Source organism: Varroa jacobsoni, unplaced genomic scaffold, assembly GCF_002532875.2.
Source record: "Varroa jacobsoni isolate VJ856 unplaced genomic scaffold, vjacob_1.0 scaffold_922, whole genome shotgun sequence".
Lineage (NCBI taxonomy): Eukaryota > Metazoa > Arthropoda > Arachnida > Mesostigmata > Varroidae > Varroa > Varroa jacobsoni.
Window position 1 is genome coordinate 63,995 of NW_019213824.1, and position 12,556 is coordinate 76,550.

A 12,556-nucleotide genomic window follows, 5' to 3' on the forward strand; every position below is an offset into this window, starting at 1 on the left:
GCCGGAGCTTCAAGGGCCGAGTGCTCTCAAGACGTTATATTTTCGCTTGTCTCGTTCATGACCAAAAGAAACACTAAGAGAAGATGAACGCTATTGAAATGTTCTGCACGCAGTCATTTTTGCTGAGTACTTACACCTCTCAGTGTCGACGCCGACACAATAGCCTACACTCTCTATGGTACGTACGAAAATATTTCACGGCTATGGAGGGCGCTGGTAGCGATGCTGGCCTAATATAGCTGCGGCATAAAGAATTAAGTGAATTGTCCTTGAAACTTACGGAGTCACAGTAGGAATTCTGCTTATGAACTTGGCGTGGATGTGTTGGTCGTTCTATCGCTTTTCCGCGCTGATATTTGGCTGTTAAAAAAAGCCCGATAAGTTCCATCTTGAAATAGATCTCATCGGGCCTTAATTGCCGAATCAACATGTCGCAGATGATGCCGAGATGGGGCAATTCGAGTCTAGAGCTTGTACGAAGTCTAGGCGAAGTTGTGTTTGTTTTCATCTGAAGATCCACCAAATGTTTTTTCCGAGGCTTATTTATTCAAGAAAAAAACGTAATCTTTTGCATTTTAGCGAGACTTTCCACCTCGCCACTTGAATGATTTAAGAAGTTTATTAAATGACCGATTTCGATTTAGGGTAATACTGCAACATTGCAACAGGAGTAAAAAGATTTTGAGTGAAAAAGTAAATTTCTACATATTTTTACAAGCTTAAGGATTCGATCTGGCTAGATGTTAAATGACAGTCACTACCTAATGCACGAGCATTCGGTAATGTAGATCGCCAAAATTCCAGTTGAGTTGATATAACGTAAACGAAATCTATACGTACGCGTAGTTTCCGTTAGTATTATCTAGCCGCGTGAGAAAGTCTTAAGCAAGTAGCGAATAAAAATTATCACCAAAATCTATGTTAGTACCATGCGTCAATAACCGCCAGTTGGACCATTACGGTGAGGAGATATTCTGGTTAAGTATCAGCACAATGTCGAGCTGGCCGGCTACTTCAGTGTACAGAAATTGGACGAGACGGAGCTAAAGGGAAAAGGGGTAGCGCTGTCGTTTCTTGAAGGCCGGCTATGCGCTCATCATGAATTGGCGGGTATAGAAATTTTCAACATTTCGCATCGTTCTGCGCAATTCCTGGCTTTTATTTTCAACTAAATTAAAAAAGGCCCATCGGCGCCGCTGTCGTTATCGATCATTCTCACTGTTAATCCTTCAGCCATCGCAAAAGCGCCATCGCTGAATCTCTGTTGAAATGTGCGAAACCCCGCTCACTTCTCAATTGGTGTCCTCATCACTATTGACGCACTATTTCGGTATGTGTTGCATGGCTTCGTTGGATATTGAACGAGTTGCCGCTGTCGTGTCAAGAAACATCATCAGTATCTTTATTTTTCCCGCTTTTCCTGTCAAAGTACCCGTTCCAGCGTTGGCATTACATTATTAACTACATATTGAGCGATCCGCAGGGTTTTGACACTAACGGCCAGCCGATGCCGCCCGTCATCGTACTGAACCCAGAGCTGCTGACCGTTCGAGGTGATGCTACGCAGCACGAAACGATCCTCTTTGGCAATGTTGTATTGGTCTTTTCTGCTCACAAGTGTTCTAGGGCTGTACCCTGAACGCTGCATCCGATCTATTGCTGGCTGGTGACGGGTTCGTCCGATACGATTGACCAAATACAGTAAGAGCTGGCCTATCATGGCTCCTAAAAACGGCAATTATTTCTGGTTCGTCATCGTATTTAACTACTAATAACGGTTGTCATCTCGGGACGCAATGAGGTCTTCAACGTCCACTGGTCAATTTCTTCGTTTTGGGAGCTCCCAGTAGAGCGGCTCGAACGGAAGCATCGACCTGCTATTCGATTTGAATTGGACGGGCCAGGCGAAACAAATCGATATCGCGTTAGATTTTTCCTCTTATAACTTTTGACTGTGTAGCTTTACCATATAGAGAACACGGCAAGGCGATCGCTTTAACAGTTATTGCACCGTTTTATTTTAATGCACTTCCATCTTTGATTGATGACATGAATACTTGTTGTACGAGAGGTAACGGTTTGAGAGGGCAGACCACAATATTGAGTAATCTACACAGTATACTTTACACGTAATGATGACCATAAAATGACGGCCTTACGTTCCTGGCCTGTGTGCACCCAACGCTTGTTGTTATTTGCTTAAATCGCATTTATTTTCCCTGTGCATGATATTTATATCTACTATTCGCCTGGGTGTAGATGTTTTTTTAAGTAGAGTTACCATCAAACAAAGACTCAGGCATACAGGGCTCAGGCTTAAGTGGGTGGGAGTCCCATAGTATACAACCAAAGACGATATTTACAGTAAAGATTGGCGCTAGCCTTTAATCTCCTCAGATAAAATACTGACAGCTAAAGCTGTTTGTGACGAACTACACTCTTTTTTCTAACGAATTTCTTCTTAGCAGTGCTCTCTTATATTTTCCAGTTAGTAACATAGCAATTAACACAACACTTCGACGCATCAGCCATACGCATATGCACAGAAAGTATCTATCTACAATAGTAAAAGCTGTTCTGCGATCACCCTTCAATCATCTTGCCTTCGATAATCCACCAGGTTACTTAAATCGGCTATCTCTGACCTGAGTCGATTTGTCCGCCGTCGGCGTGGACTTCGCTAACGGCAGCGACGTTGCCAACGGAGGAAAATAAGCAAATCTTCTAGATGTCATATATATATATATATAAATATATAAATCTCCTTCAATTGCTTGCGTGTGCGGAGAGCTCTTCGCTACTACGGAATTTGTTGATGGCACGATACCGAATCATCTAGTAGGGACAGGTAAGATGTGTGTCTGTGTGCGTATAAACGCCGCCAGAAGCAGTGGCAGCTGAAGCAATGGCGGAAGCGTCGTATCGAGATGTAACTGAGACTAGTACCTTACTGAAATGATGCCTCGATAACCGTCGCACCGTGCAGTAACAGCTAACGAACGACTGGACCCTATCAAGCCCGCAGTCCAAGGAGCGTCAAATACACTTTGCAATTTTAGGTTGTCGTGTCCTACTTGAGCTATCGTGCCGTCAGCTAGTTGTGACACTAGGGCACTTAAATTAGAAGCGGACAGAAACTCAGTGCACTCTGCTGCTACTGCAGTGAAATGTGTATATCGTACCGAGCAGGATTAGCGACACGTACCATACACAATATAAAAGCCTGTATTAATAGCGTAAACGTTTTTAGGAGGGATGTTCTGGTAGTAGCTATACGTGTTGGGTATAGGTTATCGGTAGTAATAGCTGGCGTTGCCAACCAAGTAAAATTCAAACAAGGTACAACTGTGGAAAATAACCAAAAAACTTAGACAAAAAATTGACACCAGTCACCTTTTCCGACTCGCCGTAACTGTTGTGAGCGCTCAATCTCGCGCTCATCAATCGACAGTCATCAGTGGCGTGCATTTTAAAGCGTTCAGATCTGCCTTCAGTTTTGTTACTTACGTAGCTCTCGTGAAAAACATATAGTATTGCCTCCTTCAACAGATGAATCAGCCTAAGAGTCAGATTTTATGCGACAAGTGGTTATTAAATTATTTCAGATACGGATCATTAATCCGCTATTATAATTACTGGTTTTCACAGAATATTTTTTCGCATTCAATCTCGTCATTTAGTCGAATCTATAGCAATCAAAAAGCGTTCCATATGCAAACCTGCCCTGGTGAACAGAGAGCTAGCATATGCTCGAAGCGCGTGACTGGATATCGCGTACGCATTTAACGAACGAACTCGTGGCGCAGTCACCTCTTAAATTTAGCGCTCGAACAGGGTACCGGTGAATCTTTGTCGAAAAATAATGTTACGATGTACACCGAAAATGCCGCTAAGTTAACTATCAACGATAGCCATCCCGGTGTAATAAATTCGGGGAACAATTCTCATACGGTCGGAAGTTACAACTTGTTTACTCGTAGCATTAGTAGCCCGTAATGTTGACTCTAGCATAACGCGGTGCATTTGATCGCGGATAGACAGAATTTAAATAATAACATTTTGTTATTTATCTTTTTTTTTTTATTAGAACGATCACTGCAGGTAAAGTGATCAACATATTTTTATTGTCATTATTAATACGAGCGCTAACGTGATAAAGTTGAGTTTTGGCTAACAAGCATCGGCGTTCTTTTTTTTTTTTTTGTTTTAATATTCAATGAAGTTCAAATTTTAGCGCGGTTGTTGTGTTTACTTGTCTATTTCAAAATTGACAAGGATATTTTTCACTTAGACATAGGCTAATAACGATTGTAATAAGTGTATGCGTGACTAGTTTTATCATGCTCAACAGTTACGATACACACCGTAGCTAGACTCCTGACCTACAACCTTACAAATTAGTTAAACGAACGAATTGCTCTGAGGTCCATAGGGATTCGGTTCTGCAACCGCGTGTTCAGAGCATTTAGCAATTAAGTAGTTACAGCTCTGGTCAAATTGCAGGTGTCTCATCTGAAGTGATTTCGCCAATTTTCGTGTTAATGAAACGATTGTCTCATTCATTTTTCACTCGTTATCTATTCAACTTGAATTCCGATTTTCACTGCAAAGTTTGCGCAATGAGGCCCAACAAGCGAGATATTGATTTATGGGACATCTCAACGTATTTTCTTCAAGTTCTTCCTCATCCACAACATATAACCCAACAAATGTAGACGATGCGAGGCATGCCGCTGGAGCAACGACGAGTTCCCTCTAAGTATTCAACAGGCTCGTATCAGTTACGTCAACAAGAAGTTTAAATAAGGCAACTGTAAATGCCCGTAAAATTATCCGCTTCGTATAGACTATAAAAATAGCCGAAATGCCGAAACCTCTTTATAGCTCAGCCAAATGCTTGATCCTACATGTTAAACAAGGATAAAATAGGCTCTCGGCGATTTGTTTGTTCTCTTTAGTTCAACCATTGTTATTTAATTAATCATAAATAGCGAGGCTACTATTTAGTCTCGGATATAAAATTCTACGACCCATCTTGGTTCAGTCGTGGACGGAAGTGAGTAATTTCTATGCCGTCAACGAGCTACGGCCCTCTTATCTCGTCAACCCGTCCTTCGGCCCCGTGCTCGAATAGGAGAGGGTCCGAAATAATTTATTTTGGCCGATCTTCATGCCGTTATAACCCATCGCTTCGTCATTTTTAATATTGTGACTGAGATGACAATTCGATGACTTTTTGAATGGGTTAGGTGGTCTATTCCACAAAACCATAGGTAAACGCGGTAACGAAAGCTCTGGCCGACTGTAATAATTATGTACCAAATGTTGTGCCATTAAATACCAATGAACCAGGAGATAATCGATTTGCCGTCACGACATAGCGCTCTCTCAATGCGCCACATTAGTATATGTGTTTTCTATCACCCATCTTTGTTGCAGTGCTGACTGGTGCAAAAAATATGTACAAGAATTCCATGAGGAGTTTTTAACGAAAACTTTAATACAATTCTTCGCAACTTTTAGTATATATCTCTAAAACAAACACTCAGAATTACGTGGAAAGTACCAGCAATTGGTTATTGTTTCCTTTCTTTGTTGATGAATCGAGCAATTCCGCCGTTATCGCTGGGAGAATTTGATTGCATGCATCCGTGAATTGGGAAAAGTGTTTTTTTTAGCATCTGTTTTATGGAGCTTTTGTAATCTTATAGAAAAGAACAGATTGTTCGAAAAATCAAGAAGTTTATTATTCAAGCACATTGAAGTGCCCGGGCAATTCGTTACGGTAGTTGAGACGATTATCACAAGGGGCACAAGCCACCTAATTAAAAAATGTATGCGTATATATATGGAGAGTTTTTCGCAGAACAGTCAAATAGTTTATTTTCTACGTTTTTGTTCAAATTAAAAAATTTGGAACTTGAAATTTCGTTGATGTAATTTCTGTAAACGCCCTGTAACCCATTAAGAATCACCAAAAAGCAAATTTGGGATGTTTGTGGTATTACTGACATCAACCAGATATGCTAAAAGCTTAGAAGTAGATCTCAAAAAAAAGATTTCTAACCTAAATATGGAGGATTCACATCATCATCTGCTCTACTTTCATAGATAGATAGAGCATTTTGTTTACAATTGCGAATAGGTAAAGATAGTAAATGTTAGAAAAAAAGAAACGAAAATAGATAGAACGCCGATAAGGAGCAGACAATTATATTCACCCACGTCCTTTTAAATATCGCGTACCAAAGCTTCAAATAAATCTATAGACCACGTTCACCAATTTCACCCTATTGATATTATTGTATGCTTCTATAGAGTATTTAAACGCCATGGTATTCGGACAAAAGATCACTTAGTTCCATTGTTATGCTCGTATACACTTTTTTGTGTCAGCAATACGAAAACAACCATGCTTTCTGGAGGTGCTATCCCTGAAAGTTGTCGCTTTCCGAAATGCATTTGTCGCGTCACTCTTCGAATTGGTCCTTTCCCTCGAATCGGTCTTTAGCCTTAGGTTGCTCCACCTGCTGCCGCTAAGAGGGGCAATCTAACCCCTTTTTGGAGCTAGAAGAACTCGATCGTCTACTTTGTTCTAATATTGTCAAAACAATCGGAGGAAAATATTGCTATTGTGTATGCGATATTTTGTCTGCTGTCGGCGTTTCATCGCTGCTGCGACGTAATCGCGCCATGAAAGCGTCGCGTTCCAAGAGGAACAGATGGTAACAAGAGCAGGCCAGGAGACAGGTTGTTGTTCGAGACAACTTCAGATCTCGGGTCTCTGGCACGCAGAAATACCAGTGTTGTGACCTAAAGATACATGCTAGAGCGAACGAACGTTGTAAACGTAAACTAACGATTATCAAACCCCAAAAAACTAGTACCGACATCGCCACTTCAGACACTTCACATGAAAAACGGTGTTTCAAGTTTTACTTATGTTGCGTGATGGTTTATTAGTGAGGTAGAGAAATACGATATATTTGCTGCGTGTAATCTTGATATTGTAGTGCCAATGACTTGCTACGTCGTTAAAAGAGGTGACGCAAATATTTTTGTCACGGGTCGCTTATTAAAGAAAATCTACCTGTGCTACTGAGAGCGTGAAATGTTTGCCCTAATTAAAGACGCAGCTGGCTTAATGTTCGTATCCTAATTTCTGTTAGTTCGATAAAAACGATAGGTATTGGCCCCAAGTCGGAGACTGAAATGGTTAATGCCATCATATAAGATACGCGACCACATTTTTTGCACTTAAAAGTAAAATACGGTAACAGATATTGAGAAGAAATTCGAGTCAGGTTTGTCGCAACTATTCCGAACAGCCAAAAATACTATTTAGGCTCGAAGCTAAATTCCATCTGCATTGTACTAACTTACCCGGAGCAGCCCAGCAGCTATGGAGATTGAATACATGTCTCGACATAGCGGCGACAAGCCCAAATACCAGCTTGTCCATAGCCATATGGTCATGCGACAACGCTGCATACACAGTGGTCCTGAGATTGATACCAGGTAACAATAAATTCCCCTCCTTCGGATCAACAGATCGAAACGGGGCGTCACCCACTTTGAAAAACACGGTCGTATGCAGTACATCACGTCAAGGACGGAAAACTGCCGACCTGTAGCCGAAAATGGCACCAGGAACCTGCTGTTGCGACATCCATCCGTATGTGATAAACAAGCTCGAGAAAGGATATTTTAGCACAGACCGTAGGTGCTAAACAGTTGTGGTTGGTTTTTTATGAATGGACGAAACGTGAACAGACTTCCGAGGATGAAAAAAACACACAGAAATGTACCATATTCCTCAATGAGAACGCTTGTTAGCCACACTTTTCCTCTCACCGATGCTCTGGTAACAAGAGATATTCATGCTTGTTGATGACGATTACATTTATGTACCTTGTAGCGCAGGGATATTTTTGTAACTTACATACAGCCTTAAATTAGAGATGTCAGTTAAATAGTACCTTAAGCAGAATGACAACTGCGCATATCAGACTAGTGACACAGTTCAGTCAGTAAGTACGTAGCATATGACGATGTCTGTATCAATGTGTTACTTGTATTTTAGTTTCTTGTGACGAAAGTTATCTATAGAAAACTCTGTCCGGTCGACATCCTCGCCATCTTAACAGTCATATGAAATTCGCAGTTCATGGTATACTGTGTTTGCATAAGGGTCCCATATCGGCCTGCTGCACAGGTCATATTTGTGCAACTCCGCATGATTTTATATACCGGAGGCAACATTAACATTCCAATGGGGGTTAGATCCCCCATTGGGACAGCGTCTGAATGCATTAGGATGGTGAACATATGTCGCACTACTTCTTAGGTATTTCAATGTGCAGCGTGCAACCTGTTCTCCGGATCTACCTGTCCTGCATTGCTCTCCCTGTATAGATCGGCCTACCGGCCCGCTCACCTTCGATCGGACTACCGATCTTTGATTCTCAGGGCATTGGCAGCGTAAAGAGAGAGGGGGTGAAGGACTCTCCGGGGGAGAATTTTAGAACCAAGTTTGCGATATCCTGTATGTTGCGGTTCAATTGCGCTTTCAACTCGATATGCTGCGTGTTGTCGACCTTACGAACCAGACTCCTACGGTAGTAGACTAAAGTAGTCTCGACCACATGATACTTACTAAAATCCAGTAGGTGTCATTTTAGCTAGCGCAGTCGACCTAACCACACGGGAGGACTACTAAGACGACGTAGGAGAACAAAGTGAGCATTTGTATGTTTCATAAGTCAACTTTGTCGACCGTTTGAATGAACTAGGCTGGAACCAGTGGTAACTCTACGCTGTGAAATTATTTGAGCACATGTGTAGGTAGGCTCATTTCGTCCAATGCGCGGGAGGCTAAAGGAATTCCGCCGGCGATGTCCTTTCAGTAGAAGTTGCAGGTAGAAGTGTTTCCACTGCTGCATCACAAGAACGCGCTCATTGGCGTATAGTTGCACATTTCAACTGCATTCATTAATGCATACGTGAATCAGTGGGCGAAACAGTTCCTCTTGTAGACAAACAGTGGTGCCAAGTGAATAATCCTACCGTTTTTCGCTTGGCCAACGGAAAACATGGGCCAAGCATCGAGTCAGCAGTTTCGAGTCACAGAACCTGTGAAGAAATCGTCAATGTCATCAAAGCAAGTGGTCCAGAAGGCTACACCTGGAAAATTTAAGCGCCAAATGAGTCGCAGATCGTTCAAAAGGAAATCCGTGTGGAAAAAACCGCCATCGGCTCCTCTAACTATTTCGTCATATAGAGGCCCACCGGCGACGTCAGTTCTCGTACGTCATGACTCTGATAGTTATGCCACTATTCCACATAAGACAGCCACGCTTCCCCTACCGAAGGTGCATAATGTCACAGGTTATGAGAGCGGGTGTCGGACTCTGCCAAGGGAACCCCGCGATTCGAAAGCACTGGGTACAAAGAGCGTTTCATTTTCCAATCTCACCCAGGTAGTAAGATCGCCAACACTGTATTCGGACTCGACAGGTTATTCGACTTTCGTGCCCCCCTCATTCGACAAGTCCTTTGTTCGCTACAAATCCCCTAATCCTGGTACGTTAGAGAAACGTTATCGCACGAAAGGGGATCAGGAATATACTGATCATTTAGAAAGAGGTAGGTGGTATAACATATCTACAAAATCCTGTCCATATACAAAAACCTTGATGAAATAAATTGATTTAAAATTTAACTGAATAAAAATTCTTGAATGTGTAATTAGCTCTTGCAGTGAGTTACGAACTTAGCTAGAAGTAACGGAAGCACGTGAAGCGGTTGAGGTTCGAAACCGGGCATAGGCACGCCTCATTTTGTGCTGCAAAGCGACATCAGCCCTGTAAAGCAGTGCTTAACAACAATATCTAACGTAAAAAAACTTGAGACATTTATACAGGTACAACGTAAAACGCACCAAAGGCTTGCAGCTCACTGACGACCCTTCTACACTAAACATATCGCTATGGCTTCATTTGAGGGTCCGCAAAAAATTAACATATTTAAGCGTTATCACGCCGCCCATCCAAACCACTATCCACAGTTTCATTAATTTTGGATAAAATTAAAATAGTCGATCTTTTTTTTGAACAAAAAGATTGGGTATTTTAACAATGCACAGTAAGAATCGGTATATGAAAAACGTCGGTAATTTTTATGTTAAATAGGTGTTCTTCTCTCGATTTGTATGTAATACTATGAGCGTTATGCTTGCAGATCGGATAAGCTATATATTGCGTGATATATATCAGACAATTTAGAATCAGTATGGATCCCTGTGAGGGACTGCCTATAATTTGTCCAACCACCATTCTTCTCTTTCTTCTTTGCTAACCAACATAGGATTATTAAAAGCCCACTCTGCTCTTTGGTGAATTTGTAAGTTAGTTATCTTAATTGATTTCATTGTTTTTAGCGTGCTCAGTCAGCCATTCACTCGTAGTCGACTGAAAGGCAAGACCTGCGGCTAGTAAGCCAAACTGGGTTTGAAAAATCCTATTTACCAGAAAACTATCCACCAACCACTGTTCTACGCCCAACTCTACTAAACTGAACTGAACATTAAGCCATATTAAATGAGATGGTTATTTAATATGATTTAATCGATCCCATCGTAACGGTTTCTATGCTTACTTCGCAGTGTTTTGTCTGGGCTTATTTTTGGCACGTTTAGAACTAAAAAGTGCCCAATGAATAGCTCAGACATCTTGTCTCACAGAATGATGAGTAACAACTGAACTTTGACAGAATCTTCGCTGAAACTCCCGCTGTTTTTCAAACTCTTATTTGTTTTTCAAGGTGAACCTTGGCCAAGGCTTGAATAATACACACATTAAAGCTTTTTCTAAATCCAATTTCTACCTATCGTTATTATCGTAAACTAAAACAGTAAATGGGGTCAGAATTATCGGAAACCCAAAAAAACGTCATTAACTGTGGACCCCCTTTCTTCTCGCAGCCGACAGCGACAGTCAGTAAAAAAGGCGAAGTGCGTCGCAAGCGCCACCTACCAACTCGTACTAGCAACAACAGGAACACTAACCTATGACATAGAAATCCACGACATGAGCACGAAAACGACACCAAAGGAAAGGTCTATGGTTCGCGCCTCCCAGCGAAGCTCCACATTTAATTTGCGTTTTGTAGTAAGGAGTAGCAGGCGTCGATGACCAAGCCTACGAGCACTCCATCAGATGGTCAAGAAGATTGTCTACTTTAGCTTACTCGACTACGGTGGCGATAGTGGCGGCGATGGTGACGATGGTAGCCGATCTACTGATTCTGAAAAGTCAGAATCACAAAAACACATTCACGCATTGAGAGCTACGCTGGTTGAAGACACGACCTAGTAGGTCTCACAACTCTTTCGATGATCGGTTAAACCGCCGAGAACCAAACAGCCTCTGCTTCTACTGAGACTGCAGCTGCTGCTGTACACGTCTGTATGTATTATATCGGCGTTAAGCTCTATAGAACTGAGTTGAGTGGCGGCTCTCGGTCGTGTCTCCATGTATGCCATCTCCCTCAGTCCATAGACTTGTTGAACGCTTTTTAGCATATGGCATTGTCCGTTCGATGCCTATCTGTTACATCTATTCTGCTATGATTCGCTCTGCTTCTCCATGAACCGGTAGCGAAGCCCGATCCCAGCATCGACTGTATTCTCGCCCCTTCCGCAGGTGGCAATGGTTGTTGTGGTGCCCCTCCGCCCTGAAAGCGAGTCAACCTGCCCGTGCAAATTCTTTGTCGTCCTCTTCATCGTTCGGTGGTGCCTCCAGGAGGTAGCTTTATGAAGCTACGCAGGAAGCCCCTGATGCCATATTTCTGTTGCTGCTGCTGTTGTTGTTTCGATTCCAATCTCTCTGTGCATGCCCCATTTTTTTATCCTTCGTTTTCTCTCGGCCCGTGTACAACGCAGTGGTCGTGGTGGTATCTTACCGACGCTCAGAGCTTAGGGAAGCCTCACCGTCTTTTGCTGTAGCAACGGCTACTAGAGGGGCAGTACGGACAGAGTGAGTGAACTAACAGTAACAGACAACAGGGTGAGCAAGTACACAGCAAACAGGTTCTAGAACCCTGCTCGTGAACCTATTCTGCTGAGCCGCAGGCGGCATTAACATACGCGTACACACGAACTCACGAACGTAGCTTTCGATACATGGCGGCCGAGCGACCTGACTGACCGGTTGAGTGTACCTTTTCGATATATAGATATATATATAGGCTTCGTTGTCTTTTCCCCCCTTTTACTTCTACTAGCGGAGTTCTATACCCAGCAACGCGGGTCTGCGGCTGCGCCTAGGGCCACTGCTTTTGCTCCGCGCAGAAACCTTTTTTCGACCTGCTTTCAAGCCAGCAGCTCATCTGCCTGCGACAACGACCATTACTGATCCGTGGTATACGCGGCAAATAGACCACTAGCAGCCGCCATAGGCCAGTCTCGCTCGTTTCATACTTCCCTATATAGAGTCTCGTATATATACGGTGGCTACCTGCTGCTCCTTATCTCAGAAGTCGCGGCTCGCTCGCTAAA

The 12,556-nt window shown here is 42.6% G+C and overlaps 1 protein-coding gene and 1 long non-coding RNA gene across 5 annotated transcripts in view; one reads left to right on the plus strand and one right to left on the minus strand.

Annotated features, from left to right (window-relative positions):
* Positions 1-12,556, minus strand: part of LOC147752871 (uncharacterized) — a 77,849-nt gene that overhangs the window by 46,605 nt on the left and 18,688 nt on the right. The gene's annotated exons all lie outside the window — the stretch shown is intronic.
* Positions 1-12,556, plus strand: part of dachs (unconventional myosin-IXb-like dachs) — a 33,859-nt gene that overhangs the window by 3,882 nt on the left and 17,421 nt on the right. The window lies entirely within an intron of this gene.